Consider the following 20399-nt stretch of genomic DNA (forward strand, 5'->3'; position numbering starts at 1 on the left):
AAAATTAATCTCATTCCTGATTTTTTTTTGAGGGGGGACTTTAAAGAGGCATGCTTTGTGTTACAATTTTGGGAAAAATTATTTCTAGCATCGCCTGCATGCTTGTCTGCCCATTCGTTGCTCCAAGATGCTAGACCTTTTAAAAAAGACATTCCCGTCCCTGGGAACAAGGGAGAGGGAAGCAGGTGCCTTTAGCGTGCCTTTAGCCTCCATAATTTCCCTCTGCTCGTTCCCTGCTGTTTGCTCTCCCTTAGCTAGCGCTAAATAGGTTGGTAAATCCACTTTACACTGGATGTTGGCAACATCATATGGAGGGGCTGGAATATAACGACTACCTTTAAAGGGTGCGGAAATGCCTTAAGAGTTTCTAAGGACGTAACTCTGGTATGCACTGATGGAGATCCTGTTGTTATCTTCCCATTAGCTAAATTCTCCATTCCAATATCTTATTTTGATAACAAATGAGGATATGCTGGTTGCCAACTGTCATGTCCTGAGGTGCCCAATTCCTGGGGAGGAAAAGGTGGGATACGGGCACTGCCCTAAATATGCCAGCAGCACCATAACTTGGCAGAAGGAGGTTAAAAAGATGAGGGCTCTTCAGGTTGGAGAAATCGCAATTGAAAGGTGACCTGATATAGGATTACAAAATGATGCATTAATGAGACCAGTGTTAAAACTATTATCATTATGATTAAAGTATAAAAAATAATTTCAAAAAATGCTATTCATACCTCCCCTGTTACACAATGACAGCCCCAAGAACTAGGTCTATAGCCCCTTGAAACTTATAATAATGTGTGTTTATAATATACTAATGTAGACCATTTTACATTTTTCAAAGGGCACCATCCCACCAGAGGTCAACATTTTAAAAACATTGTGGATTTTAACAGGAGAATTAAATTTATTTATATTTATAACCCGCCCCTCTTTAACCATTCATCTCCTGGCAGCTCACAACAGTATAAACAATAAAACCATCCAACAATCAATAGCACATAAATACGTTTAAAACGAATTAGAAACTGGTAGCACAATACCATTCAGTTGATCTGCCTGCAGAGTCAACATCTGATATCGTCCCTCCTGTAGTGGGAAGGGGCCTAGGAGGAGACAACCAAGCTAGCAGAGGAGGCTCATAAGATGTTCCATATGCCTGGTGAAGAACTATGGCTGCAGGTCCTGTGGAACTGAGCTAGCTCTGTCAGGCCCCTGATATCCACTGGGAGCACATTCCAGCAGGGAGGGGCCAGGGCTGAAAAAGCCCTGGCCCTGGTCTGGGCCAGTCAGACTTCTTGGGGACCAGGGACTACCAGCCAGTTGATTGTGGCTGAACAAATTATTCTCCAGGGGACATATTCAGACAGGCAGTTCTGAAATCTACAGGATTCAACGTTGGCTGGATCATACCTAAAATTTAAAAAAGTTAGTTTCTGACAGGTTGTTACTCCATATTTTGATTGATTTGTATAATCTTTATTTCTTTCTCTGTTCACTTGTTTTCTTCTTGAGTGCGTTTGGCCCCTTTTCTACCAGATAGTCTAATCCTAGACAGATTTACACATTTTCAAGCATATTTACTACAGTAGATTAAAAAGGTGGAAATCTGTTTACGGCTACCTACTGTGAATCTTTCAGTCTTCTCACTTAATGCCTGTGATGGCATTGCAACAACTGTGTGAGGTTTGTGGGGCTGAGAGAGTAGCTGGGCCAAGGTCACCCAATAAACTTCATAGCAGGGTACGGATTTGAACCTAGGTGTTAAATCCATGGGTTCAAGGAAGCCAGGAGCACTGGAAGTTCAATCTTCTGTTTATTGGGATCTTAGCAAGGTAACACCAGAGGCAAAACTGAACTGAGAAACCGCTAAAGGACTCCAACTTATATACACTCATGAACCATGGATCTTCCCACCAGTGTGTGCTATCTGTAAGTTTCGGTTTAAACCAGGGGTAGTCAAACTGCGGCCCTCCAGATGTCCATGGACTACAATTCCCAGGAGCCCTTGCCAGCATTCGCCAGCGAATGCTGGCAAGGGCTCCTGGGAATTGTAGTCCATGGACATCTGGAGGGCCGCAGTTTGACTAAACTGACTGGATCCTGCAGATGGGATCTAGCAGTGCACTGGTCAGGTACATTTGGTCCATGACAGACTCCTTAACAGAACCACAAACACAACATCAGGTCTCCCAGATTACAGTCCATCACCCTAACTACTACAGCAGGGGTAGTCAACCTGTAGTCCTCCAGATGTCCATGGACTACAATTCCCATGAGCCCCTGCCAGCATTTGCTGGCAGGGGCTCATGGAAATTGTAGTCCATGGACATCTGGAGGACCACAGGTTGACTACCCTTGTTCTACAGCATGCTATGGAGGAGGGAAGAACCAAGAGCTCCTTGGAAGAAGGATTGAACAAAAAATTCCACAGACTCATAGATATGTATATGTGTAGATCAGAGTTTTCCAGGTATGGTGCCGAGGTACAATAAGGCACCGCAAAGGCCCTATAATAGTACTACGACATGTGGGTTTTTACCTCCTACCCTGTGAAAAAAAAAGGCTTGGTAATTTTTTAAAAACTACCTTTATCTGAGCAGGTTGACCTGCCCCCCTCCCAAAATTACTAATGATGAGCCTGGAGGGGAGGAAGCGGAGGGGCCCGGCCATTTAAACCTTTGCTGCCTGAGGCTCCTCTCACTGAAAAAGGCTGGTGCAGATGCTGAATGTCTGCTACCATGAATGCATGGTCATAACCCAGGCTTAGGGATAACAGTCCCAAGGTGGGACCTGCGGACCCTCCAGAATTAGAGCTCATCTCCAGACTAAATAGATCAATTCCCCTGGAGAAAACCGCTGCTTTGGAGGGTGAACTCCACATCATTGTACTCTGCTGAGATCCCCTCCACTCCCGGCTCCATCCTCAAGGTCTCCAGGTATTCTCAACCCACCATTGGCAATCCTGCCAAGGCTGAAGAGCTGGCAGAGCAATGGTGCCCCCCCCCCAGAGCCAATGTGATGCAGCTGCTTCTTTGAGCTTGTATAGGCACTGGCTTTGTGCATATAGAGCACTACAAAGATCAGGGGAGTTTGGCCTTTTCTGGGCTGATGATGTCAGCTTTGAATTCCCATTTCTATTTTTTTTTTTAGACTGATTAAAATCAATACCCATCTGCATAGGTTTTCAACCTCTTGGGCCTGGCAATCTTAGCATGCACAGAAAAGCCACTTTCTATTGCATTTTGATCCCACCCTTCTTCCAAAGTAGTCAGGGCAGCGGGCATGTTTCTCCCTTCTGCATTTTATCCTTAAAACAACCCAACAAGACAGGTTTGGTGGAGAAAGGGGCAGATAACCTTCAGTGGGGAAAGTCCCGGCAGACCAATGGCTGGGGGGGACATCCGTCCCTCACTGAGGTCACTGTACCCCAGGCAAGGTGTGACTCACCTCACGTAGGGTGGTGTTAACTACTGCACCAAGCTGGCAGCCCTCACTTTGCAAGAGGCTATACTTGAGAGCTAGCTTGATGTTTTGGTGAAGAACGGCGGCCTCCAGTCTGAAGAACCATGTTTGATTCTCACTCCTCCTCCACATGCTGCCAGCTGGGTGACCTTGGGCCACTCTCAGAGCTCTCTCAGCCTCACTTACCTCACAGGGTGTCGGTCGTGGGGAAAGGAAGGGTAGGCAATTGTAAGCCGCTTTGAGACTCCTTTGGGTAGTGAAAATTCCTGTTCTATCCCACATGCAGCCAGCTGGGTGACCTTGGGCCAGTCACAGCTACAAAAAAAAACAGCTGCTCCTCCTCCTTCTCCTGTTCCTCCTCCATGTTGTAACTGTAGCTCTAATTCCCCTCTATTCCCTTTCTTTATTCCTGTTCAGTCCTTATTTTCCTTAGTTAATTTCTTGTGTGCAAAGTTTTGTTGTTTGCTTATGTTCGCTTTAAGCTCTCTTTTCAATATTTTAAACTGTTTTTTTCTTTAAGAGTTTCTAACCCTGGAATACCCTGGTGGGGATCTCATTGTTACCCCTCTTGCTAGCTAAATTCCCCATTCCAATCTCACCTGTACCCCAGCCCTGAGGGAGTAGCAAAAAGGGAGGCCCCAAAACCCAGCTCTTCCTCTTCCTCTTCCTCATGCAAGCCAAGCGGGCAAGAGCCATGAAGTGGGCAGGAAGGAGGAGCTCTTCCTCCCTTGTCAGGAGGGGGCCCTTTTGGCCTCCCAGCCCAGCCCAGCCCAGGGCACAGAGAGGGCGACAGGCCCAAGGTCTCCAAACAAGCTTCACGGCAGAGTGGAAAGGCAAACATGAGCCTCCTGGAACTAGCTCTGAGCTAACCCTCAGAATTAGCTTGGGTTGCATATGGCTTCTATATAGTGACATTGCCTTTGCCGTTTCCCTATATTTTAGGGAAGGGAAAATGGCTCTGAAGAGGGCAGCACCTTTTGGAGCACAGAAACCCTTCCTTGTGGAAGGCAGGGGTGGTCTGAGAAAGCACGGCGAAACTTCAAGGAGTCTTCAGAAAGACAACCAACAGAGGATGCTGGGAAGCTGCTCAGGTGCAAAGCGCCGCTCTTAGGAACCGAAACGGGAGCAAAGAGCCCATGCATAAGAGGTCTGCGACACCATGCTGGAACAGCATCCAAATGAAACCAGGCTAGATGAGAGAGCTTTGCTCAAGAGGAGGGAGGGGAAATGCTGGATGGAAGATGGCACCTTCAGGCCGGATGGAAGTTTTAAAAACCTTCATTAACTTTAATCCCGAGTTGAGAAAGCTCAGGTATTAATCACAAGGAGCCTTAAAGTTTGTCAAGGTTGCCTGTCAGATTGGAAGCGTTTACCTGAAGGTGTCATAAAATATCATCGTTGGCACAAAACCGCTTCCAAGGAGCAAAGAGCCAAACAGCATAAAACAGACTTCCCGCAATAGATGGAATTCTTGCCCTTTGAGCTAACAAGGCGGAATGGTTTACCCCCCCCCACCTCCCTACCTCTTCCATGCATAAAGCCTTTCATTTTTTTTATTCTTCCAATGAGCTCAGGATGACAGGCGTAGCCTCCACTCTTTTATGACCAAACTAACCCTAATAGGTAGGCCAAGCCGAAAGAGTGGTTGGCCCAAGGTGAACTGCACAGCACAATAGCCAGATGTCCTTGATCTGTCTCCACAGTGTACCACAATACTGAATCATCGTATTCTATTATTTAAATGTGTGGTGTTGGCCACAGTTTTGTATCGTTCTGGTTTCCGCATCACAAAAAGGAAATCATAAGGCTGCAAGAAGGTGGAGAGAATGCAACTAAAATGGTCCATGGTTTGCAGCAACTTCCTTTGCAGAAAAGCCTGACGCATTTGGGGCTTTGCTTGTAGTAAGAAAAGAAAAGACTCCTGGGTGGGAAGACTTAAGAAAGACACAGGTCAGAGGCTTGCAAAAGTTATGCGTATTGGGAAATGAAATAATTTTTCCTCCTCCTCTCACAGCAACAAAAGTATGAAGATTCCCAGAATCAATGAAACTGACTGGGAACTGATTCAGGACAGACAAAATACATTACTTTCTCCCCACTCCTTCACACAGAAATAATTAACTTATGGGACTCACTGCCACAAGATGTGATAATGACCCTTGGCTTTGATAGCTAAAGAGTTGTAGATAAATTCATGAGTCTCATCAGGGGCTTTCAGTCATAAGGGCTAAATTATGGTCAGAAGCAACGGATTTGTAAAACAAGAGAACTCACCATAATGGCTAACCAACACTTGGGTCAAACAAAGACCTCCAGAAGAAAAAAGAAGCAATGTATTTCTAAATGGAAGTTTTTTTTTGGGGGGGGGGGGGACTTTGGAGGCTACTACCATCACCACCACACCTGGCTTTTGCTAGGGATGCCAACCTCCAGGTGGGGCCTGGGGATCTCCTGGAATTACAGCTCATTTCCAGACTATATGAGCTATAAAACTGGCTATATGAGCTATAATTCCAAGGGATCCCCAGGTCCTCTCCCTAATCCAATTACATGTGAATGGCATTTGTAACATAATCAAAATGATTACTTCCATAATACATTGACCATCCAACATGCACAGGAACAATAAAACATCCCATTGGGGCAGGTGGGCGTGCTCTTCCTGCAGTCCAGACTAACTTTTTATTGGGAATCTTGGATGACTCATAGATTTGCGGTCCCAAGGAGCTCCCACAAGAACTAGCTCAGAGGTGGCCAAACTGTGGCCCTCCACATATCCCTATCACAGTCCCAGTTTGGCCACCCCTGAACTAGCTACATGGTTGCTCTGAATCTTCTCTTTAAGGCAGCCACCTTAGAGAGCATCTACAGCACCTCAGTGGAGTGGAAGTATCACTGCATTGAGCGCTGCAGCAGGCACAATACCAGCTCATTTAGGTGGGAAGAACAACCCAGTTTTTCCATAATCCTCTTGGCCATGGAAGTAAATTATGCTGGAAGACCAATAAAGTATTACTGAGGGAGATTCGTTTTCACAGACTTATTGACAAAGTGTCTCTGGAGGAATCACTAGTGCCTTGTCTATAGTAAGTCTATGGCCTCTTTCCTTGTGGAGATATAATGGGAAATGTGCCCACTAAAAAGGCTAGAGATATTTTTGTTTAAAGGTCCCAAGAAACTAGGACATAGATCATTGTAATACTAAATTATATGCCAATTAAAGAATTTAACGAACAGAAAAGTGCTCTGGTGGCAGGCAGAGTGGCTAGTGCAGGACAATGGAGAAAATAAAAACAGTGCCAATGTGGGAGGGACCAAAAAAGCCAGACTTTCTCTTGCATATGGGTGCCACCTCAACTTTGCTGTGATCTCTCTTTAAAATGTTGTAGTAAAGTAGGTTTTGAGAAAGATTGCAAAAAAGACCAGGAAAATCTAGGAAGTTCTGGAAAGTAGCACTGTGCTTTCGAACCCTGCTTCCAAATACCATGCAATCCAGGACAAACAGCTCACACATTCCATTCTCAGGCCTATGGCCTGCCTTCTGCCAGCTCAATGCCTGAAATGAAGTGCCAATCACCAGGGTCTAGTTGCCAGTGAGATGCCTGGGTACCTGCATTTCTAAAACCCTGCCTAAGGTTATCTTTAATCCATGGGTTCAGACACCAGGACACTGGGAGTTCATTTCAGCTCTTTATTGTGACCCTGGCATGATGGTACAAGAAGCAATAGAACTAAAACTGAACTAGCGACCCCCTCCCAAATCCCCAACTGATATTGAATACAATAGATCTTTCTGCTGGTGCACACTATTGGGTCAGTTTCAGATTAAACTGACAGCATCCAGCAGTCGGGATCAACCCACACATTGGCTGATAACAGCGCAGGATTGTGATCCTGCCTCGGACCTCAAGCTCGGTCCTCAGCAGATCTACAGACACAACAATTATATCTCTAGGATACCTTTTGAAACAAAGATCAAAACACTGTCCCGAGAGATTCTGGAATCTGCAATGTGTACTTTATGAAAATGAAGCATATTTCCATAGAACAAGGGTGTCGTAGCAGCAGCAAATCCCCAATGGGTGATTTTGGCCAGTCATGTTTCCTCAGTGTAACCTGCCTCCCAGTAATAAGAGCTCTGCACTATTGTGAAATGCTGTCCTGTTCCCTCTGTCTTGTTCTGACTGCTACAACACCATTTTCGCCCCTTCACTTCTGAATCTCTCTCTCTCTCTCTCTCTCTGTTTTACTCTAACATGATTAGGCTCTTGGGCTCTTAAAACTCTTCAGCCCTGCTAATTCTGTTCTAGCCAACTGCAAAGGGAATAACTAGTCATCAGAGAATGTCAGAATGCCAATGCAAAATCCAAGTACCAGTTAATCCGAACTCATAGCATCAAGTCCAAGGGGAGAGCCAGAAAAGAGTTTTGAAACATAGGACAAAGGCCAAGAAGGGAGAATCTGTTCAGGATATAGGCTGCAAGGCCAGTGACTGACAGACACCTTGCTTCCATACATCCACTCCCTTGCTGGCTGCTTTCAAGAAAACACTCAGCACCTACCTCAGCCCTGCTCCTGCAATCACTCATCCTCATTTCTGATAGGGAGCCTATGCTGCCAATCTGGCCCTGCACCTCCTGTCCTGCAACTCCCTCCTATGTTGTTCCTAAGGCTCTGGTGACAAGGGAGGTGAACTGGCCGGGAGATGGCTCTCTGTTGCCAATTTAGGACTGAGGGGCTGCAAGGCCATTGTACTGGGAGCTGGTTGTGGATCCATGCCTGGCTCCTCTGAGATTGCCTACTCCTGCAGTGTCTCAGTTACTGGCTGTTGGTTTGGATCAGTTCTGCCAGCTGCCCCTTCCTCTGAGGAGAATTCTTCATCACTTGGCTCTGCTGGGGCTGGCTGCTCCACAAGACTAGCAAGGCAGGCCTAACTCAACTGATATTGTTCTATGTAAATGTTCTTCGATGTTTTATGTCAACTGCCCAGAACCGTAGGGAAGGGTGGCATTAAATAAATAAATTAAACAAACAAACAAACAAATAAGGAAAGCACATTCAGCCACCAAACACAGCTGTAGGAGAAGAAAACCATATACTTACGATTCCAGGAGGCAACTGGCAGGGCTGTTGTTAGAGGAGTGAGAGGTGCTATAAGCTGTTTTGAGTCTCTAATATTGTTACCACCCGGCCTGGAGAGGAAAAAAATAAAGTCCAATTAAGAAGCCCTGTATAGGCCCCCGTAGAGCCCTGTACAGGCACAGCCTCTGATCAACTGGGCAGGGGTGCCTCTCCCAAGGATGATGGAGGATACTGGGGACCGATGTGCCCTGGTGTTATAGGCTGTGGTCAGGTAGTGGTCAGGAGGGATATAGATTATTTTACCTGCCATCAAGGACTTCTGTCATTCCATTTTATGGGTTTTTATTCCTTTTTTTTGTAAACTGCCACGAGTCAGACTGGTTCTGGGAGTGGTGGTGGATAAATGCAAATATAAATAAATAAACAGATACATAAATAAAGCTTAATTGGATGCCATGCCCACTCCAGCTGCCCATTTCTACACATTAAACCTCTATTAAAGGAACAGGAGAGTTTTCTCCAGGCCAGCTGGCATCCCTAGTCCCCATCCAGGAAATAAATCAAACTAAGAATGTGCTAGTAAAAACAATCCTCTTTGTTCTGACAGACTGAAGCAAGTCTCGCTCAGATCCTCCTCCCCCCCCCCCAGTACTAATGCACATAGTACATGATTGCTTGTTTGCATTAATGATGCGGAGCATGGTACATGGCGCTATGTGAGCTGCGTTTTCTGATGGCAGAAGAGACGACTTCCGGAGGGAGAGCCAGGCCAGGATGCAGAAGCCCTCTTGGGGGTGCGTCACCTGTGCTTTTGCAGGAGGGAGGGGAGACCAGGTGTCAGGAAAGATCATGCCACTCCAAAGCCCGTTAGTTCTGCTCAAGTGCCTCAGGTCTCCTCTCATCAGCATCAGCCCAGCAAAGTGTGCAGAGCCAAACTGGGGGGGGGAGGGGAGGGGAGGGGAGGGGAGGGGGGGTGAGCACTCCAGAGCCTTGCTTTGTCTGTGGGAACAACTTGTGCAGACCTCTGAGGAGAAGGGGTGCTACAGATCTGTACCCATGGCACCTGCCTCAGGGGGCAAATTAACAGGTAGGTATCTTTAAGGAAAACAGATCTAACCTAGCTATAATCTCGGCACATCCCATTGTGAAAAGACTAGATACACCCAGTTCCTTTCTCTGGGCGCACCGTTCTAACATTCAAGCACTTTGACACCGGTGGAAGCTGCTTTCGGAGATCAAAATGCTGGATTGGTATTTCATTCACAACCCTTAGTGCAGGGATCTATATGCTACAGCTCCCTCCACAGCCAAATTTGGATCAATATAGAACCAATACGGCTCCAAAAAGAAAATTAAATATTTAAAGCATGTTGGGAGTGGGGGGATGTGTAGCCAGCTTGGTGTAGTGGTAAGGAGTGCAGACTTCTAATCTGGTGAGCCGGGTTTGATTCCCTGCTCCCCAACATGCAGCCAGCTGGGTGACCTTGGGCTCATCACAACACTGATAAAGCTGTTCTGACCGAGCAGTGATATCAGGGCTCTCTCAGCCTCACCCACCTGACAGGCTGCCTGTTGTGGGGAGAGGAAAGGGAAAGCAAATGTAAGCCCTCTTTGAGACTCCTTTGGGTAGAGAAAAAGCGGCATATAAGAAGCAACTCTTTCTTCCTCTTCTTCTAGTATACCCCGATGTCATCAGACCTCGGAAGCTAAGCAGGGTCAGTGCTCGGGTGGGACACCTTGTAGGAATGACAAACTACCTCTGCCTAATCTCTTAAATCAGGGGTAGTCAAATTGCGGCCCTCCAGGTGTCCATGGACTACAATTCCCATGAGCCCCTGCCAGCGTTTGCTGGCAGGGGCTCATGGGAATTGTAGTCCATGGACATCTGGAGGGTCGCAGTTTGACTACCCCTGTTAAATGATGGAGGCAAACAGCTGCCCGGAATCCAAGCATGAGCTGTGGGGGCACATTTACGCCCGTGCTCTAGAATAGGGTGCTCCTGCATCTATTTATTAGTTACTATGTGCCACTTTCAAATAAAGTACTCCCAACAAACAATGTCTGGGCAGCAGGAAGTTTATGAATTATCAATCCAAATGTTATCCAAATAACTCACCCAATTCATCAGTAGCATTAAACTGCATTTCCGATTATGCAAACAGGCCCTTATGTTCATCTCTTGCTCTGAATGGTGACACCCTCTAGTTCTTTAACTGCATAAGGTTGCAGATCCCTGTACAATCTCCTTCACAGGACTTCACAGTTCCCATAGTTTCTTGGCTGGAAGTCATAATGGGTTTCCAATAAGTTTGCAGTGGTGGTAGGCTGCCTTGAATTCCCCTAATGTGTCCCTTGCAACCCTGAGGACTAGCAACTTGGTCTTTGGGGGTTCAGAAACAACAGCTGAGCTTCTTGGGAAGCGACTGGGTTCTGCATTCAGTTGTGAAGCATCAAATTGGGTGCCCGCCCCTCTATCAGCACTGCTCTACCTATTTTCCAGCCAGAGCTGGATAAATCATTAGTCTGTCTGAACACAGCTACTGTCATGCTGCCTCGGGCAGGCAGAAATCTACCCAGCCCTGCCTGCAAACAGTGACCTCCTCGGAGGCTTAATAAACAAGTCACGCTGAAGTGCTGCATCAGGTTCAGGGCCCTTGTTCCAGAGCATCCACCTGCTCATCGGGAGCTGGGAGTCCAGGTCAGGCACGCAGGCTGCATTAGCAATGCGGGCAATTTGCTAACACCCAGCACGTCATTCCCGCTGGCTCAGACCTGCTCCAGGCTACAAATCCCAGGAAGCAAAAGAAGAGGCCAAAAATAGCTCGTTTTCCTCCCCTCCACCACCACTCCCCAGCTTCTGAGACAAAGCTGCCATTCTACTGCATTAGGCTTGCTACCTTGCGCAAGGAACAACAAGCCTCCAGAGTCTCCTGCAGCATTCTCTCCTGCTCTGCTGGTTTGTTGGCATCAACAACACAAAAGGAGCATCTGCCTTGGGACTGTGCCTTCCCCCCCCCCCATCACATCAGACCAAAGACACACCTAGTCCACCATCCTGTTTGCCAGACTGGCACGTCCACTTGCCCGGAAAGTCCCTGGCAGCCAAGAGCAAGCGGAGCCCCAGCAAAGCAGGGAGCACTCAGCATGGACATGATGCACGTTGGCTGAACAGGGCAGCCTTTCCACCACTCTCTGTACAGCTCAGTTCATCTCTAGCAGCATCACCTGGGCTTGGTGCACTCAGCCATTCCCACAGTCAGGGCTCAGTTGACCACGGCAAGCTCAGTCCACTCCTCAGTAGCTGGGGCTTTGCTTTTGAAGGACTCAGCTCATAACCACCAGCATCCCTAGGGCCCAGGTCCCCACTGCTGGCATACTTGGGGCTCGCTCATGCCATATAGATGGCATGTGAAATGTCCACGGTAGCAATGAATCTACAAAGCCAATAGCAAAAAGCAAAGAATCTAAATTATGGACATAAATATAAACAAATATTAAAGAGAAATGAATTGGGAACTGTAGAAGGAGAAGAGCTTGTAAAAAGATTCCCTGCTTTTCAGTACCCAAAGGAGTCTCAAAGTGGCTTACAATTGCCTTCCCCTCCTCTCTCCACCACAGATGCCCTGTGAAGTAGGTGGAGGCTGAGAGAGTTCTAAAGTACTGCTATATAAGAACAGCTCTAAGAGAACTGTGAGCCTCCCAAGGTCACCCAGTTGGCTGCATGTGGATGAGTGGGAAATCAAACCAGGTCCTCCATATTAGAGTCTGAACCATAATTGACATGACTTATTACTTAATTACTGTTTTCACAGACCCTCACTCCCTCCCCAAAAGGAAAGCCTAGAAGTTATGCCAAAAATTATATTGTAATTTAACAACATTTGCCAGATATTTCACTCAGTTATCTCTGAGTGACCAAGAAGATTTAACCTATGAAGAGACAAAGTCCTGATTAAATAATGGAGAGATCAATTCAGCTCTTAAAACGGAAAATTTGGGTCAAAAATATATAGGGATGAACCACAGAATCTATTTTGCTGTTGCTGCGATTACAGAGTCTCCCTGAATAGGGAGTTCCAGTGAATCGTCATAACATCACTGCTGGAGGTAGGGTATTCAGGCAGTCAAGCATGAATGTCCTTTGGAAGAGTTAGATAGTTTGGCATTTTTATTAGAGGGAGAATGGCTGCTGAGAAAGATGAGTACCATCTTCTGTGGGCTGTAATAAATGTTCTCTCATAATCAAAGTCCCTCAGATGCCTTCTAATGCAGGAGTAGTTAACCTGTGGTCCTCCAGATGTCCATGGACTACAATTCCCACGAGCCACTGTCAGCAAATGCTGGCAGGGGCTCATGGGAATTGTAGTCCATGGACATCTGGAGGACCACAGGTTGACTACTCCTGTTCTAATGGACTTGGTCTATTCTTGTTTATTCATTGTTTCTTTAACATCATGGGAAATGCTCAAACATGATTTATGACCCAGTCATCTGTCCCAATCATTTGTGTGATGGTCTAGCTTGACTAGCCCTACGAGGCTTGATTCTGGGTTTGATTTTAGGATCCTAATTTTCAGGTTCAATGCTCCGCCCTAGGCCTTTGCTTCAGAGAACTTCTCCCCAGATTCAGCTCTCAGAGCTATGCCTGACACCCACTGAGAGATTCTTAAAATATTATATTGAAAACTTAATAGGGGTCTATCAGTGTTGTCTATTACTGCTGTGATGCAAACCCTGGTTGCATATCGCACCTGCCTGGTGACCTTAGCTTTAAATATTTAACTGCTGCATGAACATATTGGCCATCAAAGGAGTAGGGGTGCCAATCCCCAGATGGGACCTGGGGATTTCCTGGAATTATAACTCACCTCCACACTAAAGAGATCAGTTCCCCTGAATAAAATGGCTGCTTTGGAGGGTGGACTCCATAGTATCATGCTTCACTGAGCTCCCTCCCCACCTACTCCCAAGTTCCACTCCTGAAGTCTATAGGTATTCCCCAACCCATAGCTAGCAACCCTACAGAGGAACATGAGATGATCATTCCAGTATTCATAGGAACTCTTACAACAGAGTTCAAATGCACCTTCCAAGAAGGTTTTGCTTGAAAAATAACTTCTAGATATTCGAAACGTTCCCCTTGCAGATTGACCTGCAACTGACCACTTATACTTCTTTATCCTTTGTTTTTTATTGAAAAGAAGAACCTGTAACTTGCATTAATAGCTAATTGGCAACATTAATAGCTGGGCTCACACTGGAACAGTACTCCAGAAAGAAACCTATAAGCTTATGTAGGCCAACTATGGAACTTCACAGATGGGTGGTATCATTCACATATAGGTGAAAGGGGAATTTAACATGAATTGTGCTAAGTGAGTCAAATTCATTTGAGAACTTAACTTCCTTCTTTGCCATTTTCCCAACCCAAAGCAGCCCGAGGAGGGATGCTGTTTGCTCATCTTGGTAAACTTACAGTATACCAAAGTTATCCTTTACAGCTATGCTTCTTAAACTGTATTTCAACAGATGGTCCACTTCTAGGTGGATTTTAGATGGATCATCATGCAAAAGAGGAGGTACTTTCCCTGTCTGCACAATTTCTCTGATCAAAAATGCTCTCTGACTGATTTTGTTTCAGTAGGGAGGGGGAAGACAGGATCATAGTGCCTGATTTCCTAACCAATATCATCATGATTAAGCAGCCCAGTGGGGAAATAGTACAAATGGGAACACAGTTGACCTCCCCTTCTCCAACACCACAGCCCCAATCCATATCCCCCATCTGCTGCTTAGAATTATTAAAAGCCTTGGAGTTCCAACAGAACAGTGTCTCATATTTTGACATGGGTATCTTTTGGAAACTCTGCACACAAAACTCATGCTATGTGACCATTCCTCTAGCACATAACTACAAAGGATTGTGCAGAACTTCAGAAACAGAGAAAGGGGTTTATTCAATAAAAGGCATCTCTCTGTCATGAAGAAAATCCATCCCATGCAGCAACCACATGCAGAATGCCCTCATTAGGCCTGGAGGGCAGGCTCTCACCCAGATTTAAAGAATGCTTCCAGAACAGCATACTGGGGAAGATATTTCTTGTGAGAGAGTGCCATTGGAAAGCTAATTAGCAAAGCCAAGCAATCACAGATTGGGAAGCACCTGAGGTGAAAGAGGAGCTCTGTTTGAGGAGGGTTCATGTCCCAAGGGGCAACAATTCTCCATCACTGGACCAAAGGAAGTTCACATGGGGTTCATGACCTTTGCTTCCATCACTAATTCAATCCACAGCCTTTTGTTCAATATCATCTCTGTTCTCTGCACCAGGGGTAGTCAACCTGTGGTCCTCCAGATGTTCATGGACTACAATTCCCATGAGCCCCTGCCAACAAATGCTGGCAGGGGCTCATGGGAATTGTGGACCATGGACATCTGGAGGGTCACAGGTTGACTACCCCTGCTTTGGACAACAGATTATCTGGGCACCTGACATTCTTTAGCCATTTTAAATGACAGGTGGTCTGTGTCCCCAGGGTCAGATCATCTAAGAAAAGCACACATAATTTTAAGAAATATACAAAGCACTCTGCTGGATCAGACCGATGGTCAGTGTAGTTCTGGGCTAGGATGTGGGAAACTCAGGTCTGAACCCCCACTCTGCCATGGAAGTTTGCCAGGTGATCTTGGGCCGGTCAGTTTCTCTCAGCCTCCCCTATCTCACAGGATTGGTGTGTGGCTGAAGTTCAGGCGGGGTGAATGTTGTTGTAAGAAGGATTTTCAACAGATACTAAGAACAGTGCCCTAGCCATCCTGGTGTCATGGTTAAGAGTGGCAGCCTATAATCTGGGAAACAGGGTTTGATTCCCCACTCTTCCTCCACATGCAGCCGGCTGGGTGACCTTGGGCCAATCACAGTTCTCTCAGAGGTCTCTCAGCCCCACCTACCTCACAGGGTGTCTGTTTTGGGAAAGGGAAGAGTAGGCAATTGTAAGCTGATTTGAGACTCCTTCGGGTAGTAAAAAGCAGGTTACATAAAAGCAGCTCTTCTCCTTTAACAAAGGCTTAGTATATGAAAATGGGTGGTTGAGGCTGTGAAACATCCAGGTACATAAATAATCTCATCTGGTAATTAGCATTCCATTAAGCCTCTTCTAAAGGCACTGGGCATTTTTCCCCCAGGCCTGCTGGCAACCTAGTTGTAAGCCAGTTTTAATCTTCATTCGGGAGAAACATGGTGTATAAATATCTAAATTAAAAAAAATATAGTCCAGCATCCTGTTTCCCATGACAGCCGGCCAGACTCCCCAGAAGGCCTCCAGCCAGGGGCACAGAGTCTAAAGCTGCCTTCTGGTGTTGTTTCTCAGCCCCCTGTATTCAGAGACGCGCCTTCCAAAATGGAGGCTCTATTTTGCCACCATGGCTAATAGCCAGGACTTTGTCCTCCATGAATCTGTCCAAGCACTCTCGGCAAAAGGATTTTGAACATCTGTGATCCCCCACAACTGTTTTGTAAGCCATGAGATGTGCCTCCTGAAATTAAAGGACCCCACCCTGATACCATTTACTTGACCCACAGTCTTCAGTGATGTTCTGTGCATGTGCATTATGCAAAGACTTCCTCAAGTGGCTGTTCTTCGGCAGTAAACTCAAAAAGAAGGGCCACGCAAAAAATCCAGAGGCAAACATATTTTGCGGGGGGGGGGGGGGGAGGAAATCTTGCTGCTCCACCAGGACCTTCCAGCCTGGTATGATGCAGAATGTGAACTAGAGGCCCCTCAACCATCTCTGAGTCCTATTTTGGACCACTTCAGTCCACTCTCCTCAGGAGAAGTTGACAAGACCTTGGCAGGGTCTGGCCAGCCATATGACCTCTTGACCCATGACTCTCATGGCTAGTAAAAGCAAGCAGTGAAGAGCTCCAGGCCCTCCCCAAGATACCATCAACTTGTCCCTAACCTTGAGGACATTTCCAGAGAGGCTGAAAGAGGCAGTGGTGTGGCCTCTATTGAAAAAACGAGCTGGATCCCAGAGACCTGGCCAACTGTCAAGCAGTGCTGCATACAGCATTTCTAAGTAAAGTGATTGGATAGGCAGCGTCAGGACAGCTCCAGGGATGCATGGAAGAGATTTCAGCACTCAATCCCTTTCAGTCTGGCTTCCAACCTGGCCATGGGGTGGAGACAGTTCTGGTCACCCTGACAAACGATCTCTGGAGGAAGCTGGATCTAGGTGGGTTGGTGCTTCTACTCTTATTAGACCTGACAGCAATGTTCAACGTGGGTGACCATCAACTATTGACCCACAGCTTAGCTGAGATAGGAATTAGAGATACAGTCTTCAGGTGGCTGAAGTCCTTTCTCCAAAATTGGGGACCAAGGGTGGAAGACAGGGGGAGTATCTCCCAGCATACAGTCCTGAATTGCATGGTCCCACACAAAGCTATTCTCTTCCCAATGTTGTTCAACATCTACATGTGCCCCCTCGCCCAGAAGATCCAGACTTTTGGGCTGGGGTGCCACCAGTATGTGGATGACACCCAACTTTTTCTATTAATGGACGACCATCCGTCAACTCCCCCGGGTAACCTGACCAGGTGCCTGGAGGCCATGGCGGATTGGCTTGGGCAGAGCTGGCTGAAGTTGAATCTGGCCAAGAGGCGCCAGGCCTCAAGCTAGGCCAGCATGTAGATAGATGGCCTATACAGCTCCCAGCACATGAAGGGGTACAACTGACACCAGCAGCTACTGTCAAGAGCTCGGGCAAGATTTTGGACTCATCCTTATCAGCAAAGGCCCAAATCACGAAGAAGAAGAAGAGTTGGTTCTTATATGCCGCTTTTCCCTACCCGAAGGAGGCTCAAAGCGGCTTACAGTCGTCTTCCCATTCCTCTCCCCACAACAGACACCCTGTGGGGTGGGTGAGGCTGAGAGAGCCCTGATATCACTGCTCGGTCAGAACAGTTTTATCTGTGCCAAGGCGAGCCCAAGGTCACCCAGCTGGCTGCATGTGGGGGAGTGCAGAATCAAACCCGGCATGCCAGATTAGAAGTCCGCACTCCTAACCACTACACCAAACTACACCAAACCCACATGACATTTTTCTATCTGCAACAAGTGAGGCAGCTGGTGAGCTGCAGCAAGTGAGGCAACTATCAGAGCTGGACCAAGCCAGAGTGATCCATGCGTTGGTCACCTCTAGAATAGATTTCTGCAACTTGCTCTGCCTGCTTGAAATGGCGGAAGAGAGCAATGCCCTTTACACGTGACTCTCTTCCGCCTGTCAATCAAGCCAGGCAACCAATCACCTTTTGCAAAGTTTTAATGGGCCTGCAATGCGAGCTAATTTTTTAAAAGTAAAAGCTCTCCATTGAAACTCCTATGCATCTAATTATCGTGCTTTTTATGATGCCACCCCTTATGGAATTATGAGCCTTGGATTTTTAAAAAATTAATCTAATTCCCTATTTTTGGGGGGTGGGTGCTTTAGAGAGGCATGCTTTGTGTTTTAACGGGGGGGGGGGTTAGCTGAACGCCTATTCGTTGCTCCATGCAGTTTGTCTAAACAAAGGACCCATCCTCGGGAGTGGGAGGCGAGGGCGGAAATTGGAGCTGGAGATAGTGCTACTTGGCTCCACACATTTCCTTAGCGTGTGGCTTGCTGGTTGCTCTACTCTACCTGCTGCTTTTTATTTGGGAGAATCCACTTTATGCGATTCCCCACCTAGCGCTTTAAAATGGAAGATGTAGGATACCGGCTTGTGGCTTGGACCCTGGGTGTTGGCAACGTCGTGCCAAACACCAAAAAGATGGTATCTGCATAAGGTGAGTATTTCACCATATTATATGGGGTGCAGAATGGCCCTCAAACACTTGTGGGTTCTGATCATGTATAGGTTGCCAACCATGAGCTGGAAGCTGAGCATACACAATTGCATTGTTTTCTCATTTGCCATGTTTGTTTGTTTTTTGACACCATCTTTCACTGCCTCAGAAATAAAGCACATCAAAGAAGGAACTGAGACTTACTACTAGTATCTATGTATGTTTTCTGTGTCTGCCCATGGATGCTGCTGATCTTGTAACCACTGCAACCACTTCTGAAATGGGGGCTTTTTTGGCTGTGCATATATATATAAAAGCAGGCAATGCAATCTAGTTGATATTAGCCATGTTACAGATCCAAGTGCTCAGGGGCAAAGGCAGGGCCAGCTGCAAGCAGCTCCCTTCTTTATGGCACAAGCAGGTTGCTTGAATGACTGGGGGAGGCGGTTATGTGCTTCAGCTATCAATTGCGAAGATGTCATTCTTGGACTGAGGAAAAGCATCTACAAGCTGCGACAAACCGCCCTGTAGAACCAGTAGCTACAGCACAGGGACAAAGCCCCTCGAGATGAATTTCAGCTTGATCAATGGAATGTAATCAATAGAGTCAATCAAGGTAGGTTTGCCTAAGAATCATGTTTGTGTCCAAGTCATGAAAAGCTCAATGAAAATTTCAACCCAGTTTCTGGGATTGTGCGGAAAAGGGGCTGATGATAAAGCAGCCGCTCGCTTGATGCTTTGGAGTAGCTCCCCGATGAAGCTGCGTTTATTTACTTTATTCATTTTGTTTATACCCGCCTTTCTCCCCAGCGAGGACTCAAAGCAGCTCACAATACTCTCCTTGCCTCCGTTTCCTTCACACCGCAATCCTGTGCAGTAGGTTAGGCTTGAGAGAGTGTGGCTGGCCCAAGGCCATCTGCATCCTTCCATGGCGGAGAGGGGAATTCTAGATATACTGTTGGCCTTTCCAGACTGTAGAACTCAAGGGCACCCTGTGAAACAGATGAGTTATACGTTCGGGACTGTCGACAGAAAGTATGCTTTTGCACAAAGCTGGGTTATCCTGTGGAACTCCTTGCTAAGGACTGTGGCAATGTCCTTTACCTTAGCTAGCTTTAAAACAGAATTAGACAAAACAGAGAAGAGGTCTAACAGTAGCTTGCCTAGACAAGGACTATACAAACCTCAGCTTTCAAAGAAGCAGTGCTGGCTTTTGGTATCCTGCTTTTTGCTAAGCAAAGAAATCTCAGAATAGCTTACAATTGCCTGCTGTTCCTTTCCCCACAATAGACCCCTTATGAGGTAGGTGAGGTTGAGAGAGTTCTGAGAGAACTGTGACTGGCCCAAGGTCACCTAGCTGGCTGCATGGAGAAAAGAGTGTGGAATCAAACCTGGTTCTCCGGATTAGAGGCCACTGCTCTTCACCACTTCACCAACTGGCTGTACCTGAATACCTGTGGCAAATTCACATATCCAGAGCATTTAAATTCTACCCTTCAACCAAGGAGCTCAGGGTAACATTCTATACTTCTGTTTTATCCCTAAACAACCCTGAGGCTGTGAGAGAAAGCTGTTTTTTATACCCCACTTCTCACTACATGAAGGTGTCCCAAAGTGGTTTACAAATACTTTCCCTTCCTTTTCCCACTTTGTGAGGTAGGTAAGGCTGAGAGAGCTCAAAAGGAAGTGTAACTGGCCCAAGGTCACCCAGCGGCCTGCATGTGGAAGAGTTGTTGGGAATCAAACCCGGTTATCCAGTGAGAAGCCGCTGCTCTTAGCCACTACACCAGGCTGGCTGTACAACAGGGGAGGCTTTGACCTCCTCGAAATGCTTGTTTCGTTTATGGGGACATCTGTAGGACACCGTAGGCTCAACTACAGGGAACACTGTTCTGTTTGACCCAGGCTTTCCTTCTCTTATCCAATGGCTGTGGATGAAAAATGTCCATTAAAAAAATCCCAACAGTTTGCCCTGTTTGGCATTGAAGTGCCTTTTTGAGTTATTGTTCTTGAAACCATAATCGAGGAGT

At 46.6% G+C, this 20399-nt stretch overlaps 1 long non-coding RNA gene across 1 annotated transcript in view; it reads right to left on the minus strand.

Moving 5' to 3' along the window:
- LOC143837680 (uncharacterized) overlaps window positions 1-20399 on the minus strand; it is a 40231-nt gene that overhangs the window by 3173 nt on the left and 16659 nt on the right. The window contains exon 2 of the long non-coding RNA XR_013231052.1: window positions 8569-8657. This is a non-coding gene — a long non-coding RNA (uncharacterized LOC143837680). The remainder of the gene's footprint in view (window positions 1-8568; window positions 8658-20399) is intronic.

Source organism: Paroedura picta, chromosome 5 (assembly GCF_049243985.1).
Source record: "Paroedura picta isolate Pp20150507F chromosome 5, Ppicta_v3.0, whole genome shotgun sequence".
NCBI classification, from domain to species: Eukaryota; Metazoa; Chordata; class Lepidosauria; order Squamata; family Gekkonidae; genus Paroedura; species Paroedura picta.